Here is a 12025-nt window from a genome sequence, read left to right on the forward strand (position 1 = left end):
GAAAACTCGATAAATAAATCGTTTAGATATTGTTCCGGTTTGATTTGAAATTTATTTTTCGAGTTTATTATTGATATGCTAAATAATTTTTAAAATTATTTCATGTATTGTGTTTCATTTTTAGAGTTTATTTGTTATATGCCTATTACCTTTTTTAGTATTAAGACCTTATATAGGGTACCCCATATAAATGTGGGTAAATTAACAGTTTTATTTCTAACTTACATCTTACAATCTTAATTTTATTTAGAATAATGCCTACCTCTTGCTGCATTCCTGTTTAAGCTCAGAAAAAATTAAAATGGATTTAATATTTTTTTTTGGTTTTTTTAATTAGCTTCGGAATCATTCAAATTTTCAATTTTTTAAATAAGCAACAAAAATTTGGCGTAGGTACCTACCTAATTTTGTTTTCGGCATTAACATTTTTACGAAAAAGTAATACAGTAATGCAAAAACTTTCTCATAGCAACCAAGATAACCCACAAAAGTGTCAAGAATAATTTTTTGAAAATTTGTTTTTTTTTTTCAATAATCTTGAAAACCACATAAAATATATACAGGGTGTCCCAGCGAAAACGAAACGGAGGTATTTTTGGTATGAAAAAAAAAATTTTTTACAAAAATCTCGAACACGTCGATTTTATTTTCGAGGGGGACAACTTTTCCTTACCAAGGCACCCTCATACCAGTAACCCTCTTCGAGGGGGTGGGATCACCCCTAAAATCTTAAATAGAAAGAGGGGTCGTGTGATACCTTATTTTAAAGGTCTTTTAATTCTGAATATAACTGCCAAATTTGAAGTGGCTAAAATTTGTTATCCGGATATGACAGCTTGTCAAAATTGTAGAAACAGCGAAAATGAAAAAGATATTTTGAACTCTTTGGATAATATTTTTAAAAGAATAAGGAAGTCCTAATTTCAAAGGGGTCACTTATTAATTAAGAGGCCACCCTAATACCTGGAACCCTTTACGAGGGGTTGAAAGTACCCCTTAAATCTTAAATAGAAAAAGGGGTCGTGTCATTCCTTATTTTGAAGGCCTTTTTACTCTGAATTTAAATGGGGTGACTTCTGAGTGACTGATGGATATCTTGTGGATATAAAAATAGCAAGAAATACAATCTTTGCTGCCAATAAAAGTGGAGAGATAAGAAATACCTACCCTTTTCCTTTTGTGTCTTTTAAATATAACAAGTTTATTTAAATTACGTCAATTTATTAAATGTTCAAATTGTGCCCCGCCTACTTGCATGCAGGAATACAGGTTTTGCTCAAAACGATGCCTGACGTTTTGTAGAACTTCAGGTGTTATCATCTGACACTTATTTATAATTCTCTGGCGTAAGTCTTCTAGGGTGTCTGGTTGGGTAGCGTAAACTTTTGTTTTTAAATGCCCCCATAAAAAAAATCTAATGGGGTTAAGTCGGGTGACCTAGCTGGCCATTCCATAAAAGGTCCTCTCCTTCCAATCCAACGATCAGGAAATATCTCATCAAGATATTGCCTCACACCAGCAGCATAATGTGGAGGCGCTCCGTCTTGTTGGAAAACGACTTGATCATCATCAGAATGATTTCCGCCTTCCATTATTTCTACTATACGGCATTTTTCAAAAGATCTCGGTACATTTCTCCATTCAAATTTCCGGGCAGAAAAAACGGACCAATAATGGAGCCGCCCAAGATTCCCGCCCAAACATTTAACTTCTCAGGGAACTGGGTATGAACTTCACGAAACTGGCCCGGATTTGCATTTGACCAGTAGCGGCAGTTATGACGATTTACGTTGCCATTAAGAAAAAAAGTACATTTATCTGAAAAGCAAATGTTGTAAATAAGACGCGGATCATATCACTAAGCGATTCACGAAATTACACTCGTCTGTCAAAATCGTCCTCATTCAGTTCTTGCACCAGATGAATTTTGTAAGCATGGAATTTATTATGCTTAAGTATCCTATGAACACTACTTTTGCTTACTCCTGTACTCGTCGCCAATTTTCTCACACATTCCTGGCTCGGCATGAAGTTGACCTAGGACAGTTATTTGCATTGCTTCATTGACAACAACAGCATTTTGAACCTCACGCTTTTTATTTAAGACACTGCCAGATTCCCTAAATTTAGCAACTATTTCTAGAACGTATTTTCTGTTGACTCGTTTTTCTGGATGAAGGTCATTAAATTCTTGTACCGTTCTATTGGCACAATTGTTATGCCGAAAGAAAAACTCTATCATCTCAACCCTCTCTGCAGTAGAATAAACCATTGCTAACAGTGTTTCAACACATAAAAGACTGGGTAATAATTTAAAACTATTTAAATAAATCCTGCTTTATGAAAAAAGTACCAATGATATTTAGCAAGCTAAATAAATTCTTCAGATACTTGTGTTTGCATTTTATTTGGTATTTTGTTTTTATTTATGATATGCTGATAAGGTGTAATAACAATAATATTAACAATACTAATAAATTTTTAATCATGTTTTAATGATCCAATAAAAGAATTGTAAGAAAGGGTTTCAGGCATAAAGGTTTATTTAAAGCATTTTTTCCAGAATTTTATTTGGCTTTCATATCCAGAAGAAATCCATCAGTCACTCAGAAGTCACCATTTAAATTTAAAGTGAAAACGCTTTCAACATAAGGTATAACACGATCCCTCTTTCTGTTTAAGATTTAAGGGGTGCTTTCAACCCCTCGTAAAGGATTCCAGGTATTAGGTGGCCTCTTAATTAATAGGTGACCCATTCGAAAATAGGATTTCCTTGCTCTTTTAAAAATATTATCCAAAAAAGAGTCCATAATACCTTTTTCATTTTCGCTGTTTCCGCAATTTTGACAAGCTGTTTTATCCAGAGAAATAATTTTAGCCACTTCAAATTTGGCAGTTATATTCAGAATTTAATGACCTTTAAAATAAGGTATCATACGACCCCTCTTTCCATTTAGGATTTTAGGGGTGATTCCACCCCATCGAAGGGGGTTGCTGGTATGAGGGTGCCTTGGTAAGGAAAAGTTGTCCTCCTCAAAAATAAAATCGACGTGTCCGAGATTTTTGAAAAAAAAAATTTTTTTTCATACCGAAAATAGCTCTGTTTCGTTTTCGCTGGGACACCCTGTATATATTTTTTTATATGGCATATTTTTCTATAAGTAAATAATGTGCAACTTTGGGGTAAATAATCCATTTTCGTATTTTGAGGGTAGATGAATTTGAAACACCGTTTATGTATATTTTTCCAATAAAATAAATAATAATAAATATTTAAAACATTTATCATATACCTAAAAATACGTAATAATAAAAAAAATATATTATCTTGTAAAATGTAAAATATTAGGTCCTGCGGTATCTCCACTTAGTCGTTCCACTGTACGGCGTGCGCCACCAAATCTCGGCTTCAATTTTGACGCCACGAAATCAGTGTTACGGCTAGAACCATCGATCGGCTACGGCTAACATCGTTAGAGAAACACGTATCGAGAATAAAAATAAAGAGTTTTGGTTAGTGGTAAAACTGTCTCGTAATTTGAGCATCACACCAAAGGTTACAACCACAGGATTAATTTTAGAAGTCAAAGCTTATATAGGTTATCCCATCTGATTCTTATTGCGTTTTAAACAAAATCAGTAATAAGAAAATTCTATAATCAAACCGTTTAGCTTTTGTTTCGCTTTAATTTCAAATTCATTTTTAGAGTTTATTTGGGATTTTTAAATTTTTTTAGTATTAGATGGGTATAGGATAGCCATATTATTCTTTTTGAGTCTTGGACATAATCAATGTTAAGAAAATCCAATTACTTAACCGTTTAGATATTGATCCGATTTGATTTCCATTTAATTTTTAGACTTGTAGACGCGTATATGCTAAATATTTTCATTGGGTGTATTGTGTTTAAAAATTTGAGTATCTAACCCTATTTCTTTTATCTATTTATCGAAATTAATTTAAATTTAGTATTTAGAACTTACATACGATGCCCAATATGATTCTTTTTGGACATAATCAATGTTAAGAAAGTCCGATAACTAAACCGTTTAGCCGTTGATTTGATTTGATTTCAATTTAATGTTAAGAGTTCATTAAATACATCCGAAATGATTTATAAATTTTTTGATGCACTGTGTCTTAACAAAATTTGAGTATCTAAACATATTTCTGTTACTTATTATTCAAATGTAATTTAAATTTAATATTAAGAGCTTATATGATTTATATGATATTACCACATGATTATTTTTGCGTTTTGAATATGGTCAGTGATGAGAAAATTAGGTAACCTTTTAATTTCATTTTGGTCTCATTTTAATTTTATTTTTAGAGTTTAGTTGTGATATGCTAAATAATTTTTAACATTTTTTGATGTATTGTGTTTTCAAAAATTTATCAAATTATTTTAATTTAAGTAATTATTTATTATTATTTCTCCGTTTTGGACATAATTACTATTAAGGAAATATGATAGCTAAACCGTTTAGCTATCGCTCCGGTTTGATTTCACTCTATTACTGTTATCTATTATTCGAATGTAATATAAAATTTATTATTTAGCATATACAAAATAGCCAAATGATCCTTTTTACATTTTGAACATATCCAGGATTAAGAAAACACGATAACTATTAGCTATAGCTATTGTTCCGATTTGATTTCAATTTTATTTTTGGAGTTCATTTCGTATACTCTAAATGATTTTTAAAACTTCTCTGGTATATTGTATTTAAAAAAATACTTACATATAACTCTATTACAGTTATCTATTTTTCGAATATAAATTATATTTAGTATTTAGCATACCCAAGATGACCCAAACGATTCTTTTCACGTTTTGCACGTACTTAGGATTAAGAAAATACGATAACTATTAGCTTTAGCTATTCTACCGATTTGATTTTAATTTTATTTTTGTATTAAGGAAGAAGTCCATTCTGAAGTGGAGTCAATATAATATTAAAGAGTTAGTAGGGGAAGTCTTGTCTCCACAAATAAAATGCTAATCTTCTAATTTCAGGAGTGATGCCTTTCGGCAAGTGTTCTTGCCATCATCAGACTTGGGTTACTTAACACATACACAAATTCTAAACAATAACATAATAAGTAAAAAGTCTGATGATGGCAAGAACACTTGCCGAAATGCATCACTCCTGAAATTAGAGGAACACCTACTAACTTTTCAATTTTGTTCTTGGAGTTCATTTGATATAGTCTAAATTTAAAAAAATATTTGGTGTACTGTGTTAAAAAAAAAACTTATATCTCACTCTATTACTGTTATCTATTATTCAAATGTAATATAAATTTAGTATTTGGCATTCACAAGATGACCCAAACGATTCTTCTCACGTTTTGCACACAACCAGGATTAAGAAAATACGATAACTATTAGCTATTGCTATTGTTCAGATTTGATTTTAATTTAATTTTTAGAGTTCATTTGATATACTCTAAATGATTTTTAAAACTTTTTTGGTTTATTATGTTTTAAAAAAATTCAAATATCTCACTCTATTACTGTTATCTATTATTTGAATGTAATATTAATTAATTATTTCGCATATACAGGATAGCCGAATGATCCTTTTTACGGTTTGAACATATCCAGGATTAGGAAAACACGATAACGATTAGCTTTAGCTATTGTTCCGATTTGATGTTAATTTAATTTTAAGAGTTCACCTAGAATACCCATGGACTGAACAAGGCCCTCTTTAAATTTGGTCCAGTCGGTAGCCCTCGTGTTTCTCTTAAGGGGCTGTTCCTCCTTATCCGAACCAATTTCGAATCGGATCATTCTATGGTTGGACATTGTTATGTCCTGTGATACCCTCCAGTTTTCAACCCTATCCGCAAATGACCGTGTTACCAGCGTTATGTCGATAACCTCTTGTCTAACTCTATTGACAAAAGTCGGTTCTGCATTTACGTTTGTTACCTTAAGGTTTTCCGATACTACATATTCTAATAATGCCGTACCCCTCGCGTTGGTATCTGTACTTCCCCATACAATGTTTTGCGCGTTTGCGTCACACCCCGCGATTAATGGAAAACAACTTTCCCTACTGTATTTTATTAACCTTTTTAGTTCTTCCGTCGCGGGAAGTTGTCGATTGTCATACAGAAGATATAAACTGCATATTATTAACGTATATTTTGTGCCATTTACCGTGTACTCCAGCAGCTGCCGTAGCATCCTTGGAGCTTACTTGTGGTAAAGGTGTCCGTTGAAGCTCCCTGGATGCTAAGAGACACGTTCTGGGCCTCTGGTCTACTTCAACACCGGCTATAAGTTTAAAGCCGGTCTCTGAAAAGAGACCTAAACTAGTGAAGAGAGACTGAAACCAGTCTCTCTGGTGGCTGGAAACCAGCCACCAGAGAGAGAAACCAGCCCTGTTCTGGTGACAGGGCTGGTTTCCAGCCCTGTCAACAGAGTGGAGAGACACTCCCGGAACTCCAGCTCAGCCTTGGTCCTCCTCATCTCAGAGATGAGATAAAGCCTTACGCTCATCTTTGGTCAGCCTTCCACCTTCTCTGTCTCACCTAAAAACGATCTGGTTTGCCCTGATGACTGCCCCGCTTTAGGAGCCGGAACTGGGTTGGTCATTTGTCCCTCGTGGATGCTCTGACTGGGTATCTCCTCTTAGAAGGGGAGACACGCCTGTCTGGATATGCTTTTGGGGAATGGACCTGCCCTGTCCTAGGCTTCTTATGCTGGCGGTCGGATGAGGTGTCCTTTTTGATTCGCCTCTTTTTGCTAGAGGCGCGGGTGCTGAGTGTCACCTTACCTGAGGGCGCGGCCTGGGCGTCCTGGGTGGGTGGATCCCTAACAGCGGCGGGTGCCGTGGGCAGGATGATTGGCTTCAGCTTATTTGCCTCTCGCCTTACATCTCTTACCCTTGGTCCACGCCCTTTTACTAGTTGGTGACTCCTCGGGTGTTGCCCGCTGTTCGAGGCTTTGGTGGTGGTACAAGAGGATTTGTAGGAGCGGAAGCTGGTCCTGGAGGAAATGTTAATCCCTTTTGGTTGGCTCCTCGCTCCTCCTTCTTCCTCTGTCTTTCCTCTTTCCGCCTCATTGTGCGGATGCGGTTCCTTGCCTGCTTCTTTCTTACCTTGAGTCGTAGCAACTTTTCGGCTTCGGTAGCGTTAACTCCCGCCTGGTCGAAACCTTTTGGTTCTGCCCTGGTCGAGGACTTTTCGCCTATTTCAGCTTCTGAGTTTCTGGCGGCTGGTGATCTTAGCAACTCCTCCTCCTGGATGGATGAAAAGTCCATACTGGCTTCGGGGGATTTGAAAGTATGACCCCCTGTCTTGTTTGTGGGCTCTTTTCCTCCGACGTCTCTTTCCTGTAAGTCCATTGTTCCTTTTTTTGTGTTGGTGATGTGTGTTGTCATGTTTTGCAGTGCGTGTGCTTATGTATGTGGGTGTTGTGTTAGGGTGATGTATATGAGGAACTGAAGAAAAGCTGCACTGACAGTCGGCTCACCCACGAGTTGACGTGGTCAAGACTTTTCCTTTCAAGAGGATCCGGCAGCCGCAACTGTATCCATCCGATGAATGCAGCAGAGTCCTACCACAGGTGCCACCTGGTACTAGTACATCCATCAAGATTTTTCGCCAGTTGAAAGGGCAGCCCCCTACGCTGGCTAGACAAGGGTGGGCCCCTATACCTTGGTTGTTACGTTGCTACCTCTCCGGATGGCTCCATCTAGGGCTCGGCCTTGTTTTCTCATAGGTTATGCCAAGCAGCGGTGAAACCCCTCCCAACCCCTGCGTGTGTTCCCTCCTCCTTCAATGATCTTGGAACCATCTAGGCAATCGTTTTGAGCCCCATTAGCTTACGCTAAGTGGGTCTCTATCCAATGCTTAGCTAGGCGGCGTTAAGAAAATATTCTTCCGATTTGATTTCAATTTTATTTTTTGAGTTCATTTCATAAACTCTAAATGATTTTTAAAACTTTTTTGGTGCATTGTGTTTAAAAAAAATACTTACATCTCACTCTATTACAGTTATCTATTTTTCGAATGTAATTTGTATTTAGTATTTAAATTAGAAAACACGATAACTATTAGCTTTAGCTATTTTTCCGATTTAATTTCAATTTTATTTTTGGAGTTCATCTGATATACTCTAAATGATTTTTTACATTTTTTAATGTATTGCGTTTAAAAAAAAAATCTTATATCTTACTCTATTACTGTTTTCTATTATTCGAATGTAATTTAAATTTGGTATTTAGGTTATACAAGATGACTCAAATGATGCTTTTTACGTTTTGGACATAACCAGGATTATGAAAATACGATAACTATTAGCTTTAGCTATTCTTCCGATTTAATTTCAATTTTATTTTTTGAGTTCATTTGGTATACTCTAAATGATTTTTAAAATTTGTTGGTGAATTGTGTTTTAAAAAAATACTTTTATCTCACTCTATTACCGTTTTCTATTATTCGAATGTAATTTAAATTTGGTATTTAGGTTATTCAAGATGACTCAAATAATGCTTTTAAGTCTTGGACATAGCCAGGATTATAAAAATGCGATAACTATTAGCTTTAGCTATTCTTCCGATTTGATTTCAATTTTATTTTTGGAGTTCATTTGATATACTCTAAATGAATTTTTAACAATTTTTTGGTGTATTGTGTTTTAAAAAAAAATTAATATCTCGCTCATAATAATCTAAACGGTTTTTAAATTTTTTTTAATGTATTTTGTTTTAAAAAAATACTCATATCTCACTCTATTACGAATATCTATTATTAAAATGTAATTTAAATTTGGTATTTAGGTTATACAACGATGACCCAAATGATTCTTTTTACGTTTTGGACAACCAGGGTTAAGAAAATAGAACAATAAATCCCTATAGCATTGTCCGATTTGACTCCAATTTAATTTTTGAAGTTCATTTGATGTACTGTAAATTATTTTTAAAATTGAAGAATTTAAGATCTTTTAAGATTTAATTTTAATTTAATTTTTAGATATAATTTGTTTACCCCTAAATGATTTTTAAAAATATTTTGAATTATTGTGCTTTAAAAAAATAATCATATCTTAGTCTATTACGGTTATCTAAAATTCGATTATAATTTAAAATTATACGATCAAACGAACTTACCTTAGTGAAGTTCGATCGTAATTATACGATAGTCTCGTTAGATAGATTCCATAACTTGTAGATGTTTAAAGTATTGAAAGCAACATTTTTATTTTTTTGGGGTTAAAAGAAACTAAAGAAATTATTTATCCAAAAAATATAATATATATAACAAATAAAGAAATTTTTAGTTTTAACACAAAACTACTTAACTAAACCTATCCTGCACTGGAAAATTGTTACATTTTTAAATTTATGCAAGTACCTACTGTCATACAGCTCTGGCAAAATTAACATTGTCCTTTATAAAGGGTTGATTATAAAACCTATAAAAAACTTTTGATTTTTGAGTCCGTCCCGCAGTTCTTCTAATAATAGATAAATCTACACCTTTTTTAAATGCTGATGAACTTGCTGCATGTCTAATGCTAGAGCGCCAAATATTTTTATATCTATATCACATTTACTTAATATAACACGGATCCATCTACTTAAGGTTTGAGATCCAACAGGCTTATGTGGTTTTCTTAAGGAAACAAATAAGTTATTTTCCTTGTTTCTTAATGAATATGTCATTATTAAATATTGTTTTAAAGTATTGGCAATACACAATTGTTTATTTTAATTAGTGCTAGAGTTTGGACCCTATCGCCTGTACCTAAGGCTAACAAAATTACTAATTTTTCTGTTAACTGGTTTAGATTTAAAGATTCTAATGGAAAAAGATTGATAATGAAATAAATTTAAAACCTTATCAGGGTTCCATGTTGTACTATACTTCGGTTCTGTAGGTTTTAGCCTAAAAACGCCTTTAAAAAATCTATTTAATATTTGATCGTTTGAAAGTTTTGCATTTGCGATAAAAGAGAAATTGCTGATCTCATACTATTTAGACTACCATATTTTAAACCTTCATTGAACTTTTGAGTAAGAAGTTCCAGCAATGTTGTAGTTGTAGGTTGATAACATGAATAATCTTTAGATTGGCAAAAATTCCACCATGCTTTAAGTGCCGAATTGTATTGCTTCATAGTTGAAGATGCTAAAGATGCAAGGAGGATCTCTACCGAGGCTGGTAAAATTCCTTTATTTAATAGTGACTGCCTGACACTTTCCCTGCTACTAATGAAAGTTGGGCTGCTAATGGGTGTTGCTGAACCCTAGTTGGAGAAAATAATAAATTAGGATTTGGGTGAAATATTAAAAGTTCTTTTATCAAAAGCGTCTGACATGATGGAAACCATGGATGGTAGGCCATAAAGGGACCACCATTATTCCCGTGGCTTTATCTTCAATTATTTTCCTTAAAACCTTTAGTATTATCATAAAAGGTAGCGTAAAAGAAAAAAACATTTCATGGCTTAGTAAAAGCATCCACTGTCGATGCTTCTGGATCTGAAAACCATGAAAAGAATTTTTTACATTTCTTATTTAACCTCGAAGCAAAACAATCTACTTCCGTCTTACCGAAAAAATTAATAATTTGTAAAAAGATCTTATTCGATAATGCCCATTTTTTCCCTGATGCGTGATTCAAAATCACCTTCGAAATTTTCTTTTGAGGAAATGTAAGAAACAAACAAACAAATTTTACGCTTTTCCGCCCACTGCCAAATTTTTCGAACAATATTATTGAGCATTGGGAACTGCACACCTCCTTGTTTATTAATAAAGGCTATCGCTGTCGTATTATCGATACGTAGAAGAATTTCGGCATTAGAAAGATTAGGAGCGAAACACTCTAAGACCATATATACCGCAAGAAGTTCTAAACAATTGATATGCAGTTTCTTGTCTTCAGCACTCCAAAAACTATGAGTACGTTTATTTTCACATACGGCGCCCCAGCCAGTTAGAGATGCATCGGAAAATATTTGTAACTTAAATTTAAATTTTCGAATAGGGTTAAAAGAATCTTTTATATTTGTTACCCACCATTTAAAATCGTTCTGTAAAGATAGTGGAATTGTCACAGTGTCTTCGTAATTTCCATTACTTAAAATATCACTCAAACTCTTGGTCTGAGGGTGCTGCCTCTCCTCGATTGCGATGTTGAAGCTCTGCTGGATATTCCCACCTGACTCTGAACTGTGCGACGAGCCGGTGGGCTCTTGAAGTTTAAACTAGCAGATATTGATCCAAATGGTTGGTTTTATTTTAGTTTGAGGTCTTGAGCTGATTTTTCAACGCCTTTTGCCTCCCTGATTTTTTTCAGATAAATTTTCTCCATACAAAAAAGGACCTATAGGGGATTTTTCAAGAACCGGTCTAACCTCTTTATTTAAACCAGGTGAAATATAGGCTCGTCTAGACATTGAGTTTTCGTAAGGTAGTTCGGTAAATAATTTACCTGTATCCGAGAGCTTTTGCAAAAGGTCCAACCTATCTATACCCCCCTCCCTATTTTACAATATGACAGATAATGTATTTCCCTTTCTGCAGCTAATAAATTCTGGGATTCAGAAAAATAGGAATCGCTTTTAATCGAGCTTTCATTTAAAATACTTTGAAGCACTGGATTGAGCAGGGGAGCAGAAAGATTACAGTTGCCATTAGATGTGTACTTTTTTAATAATTCTTTTTTACTTGTTTTATCAATACCCTTAGATATTTGCTCAGACCATTTTTAGGCTAGCATGGGATGCAGGGTCAATTCACATTTTTTAGTAGGTGATGTATCTATTCCCAATATTTCTAGAATCTCTGAGCCCAATTTTGTTTTTGCATAAGGAGCGTCTGGAAAATCCTCCAGCTCAACAACCTCCATGATCTCATCAGGCACTAATATATCCTCTCCTTGTATTGCATCGTTTTCTATAGAAAGGAGATAAAACCTTGATATCAACGTCGATAAAATTAAACTTCAAATAATAATATAATTATTACATTTGAGTTTTAACGATGTAACGAT

This window comes from Anthonomus grandis, chromosome 17 (assembly GCF_022605725.1).
Source record: "Anthonomus grandis grandis chromosome 17, icAntGran1.3, whole genome shotgun sequence".
Lineage (NCBI taxonomy): Eukaryota > Metazoa > Arthropoda > Insecta > Coleoptera > Curculionidae > Anthonomus > Anthonomus grandis.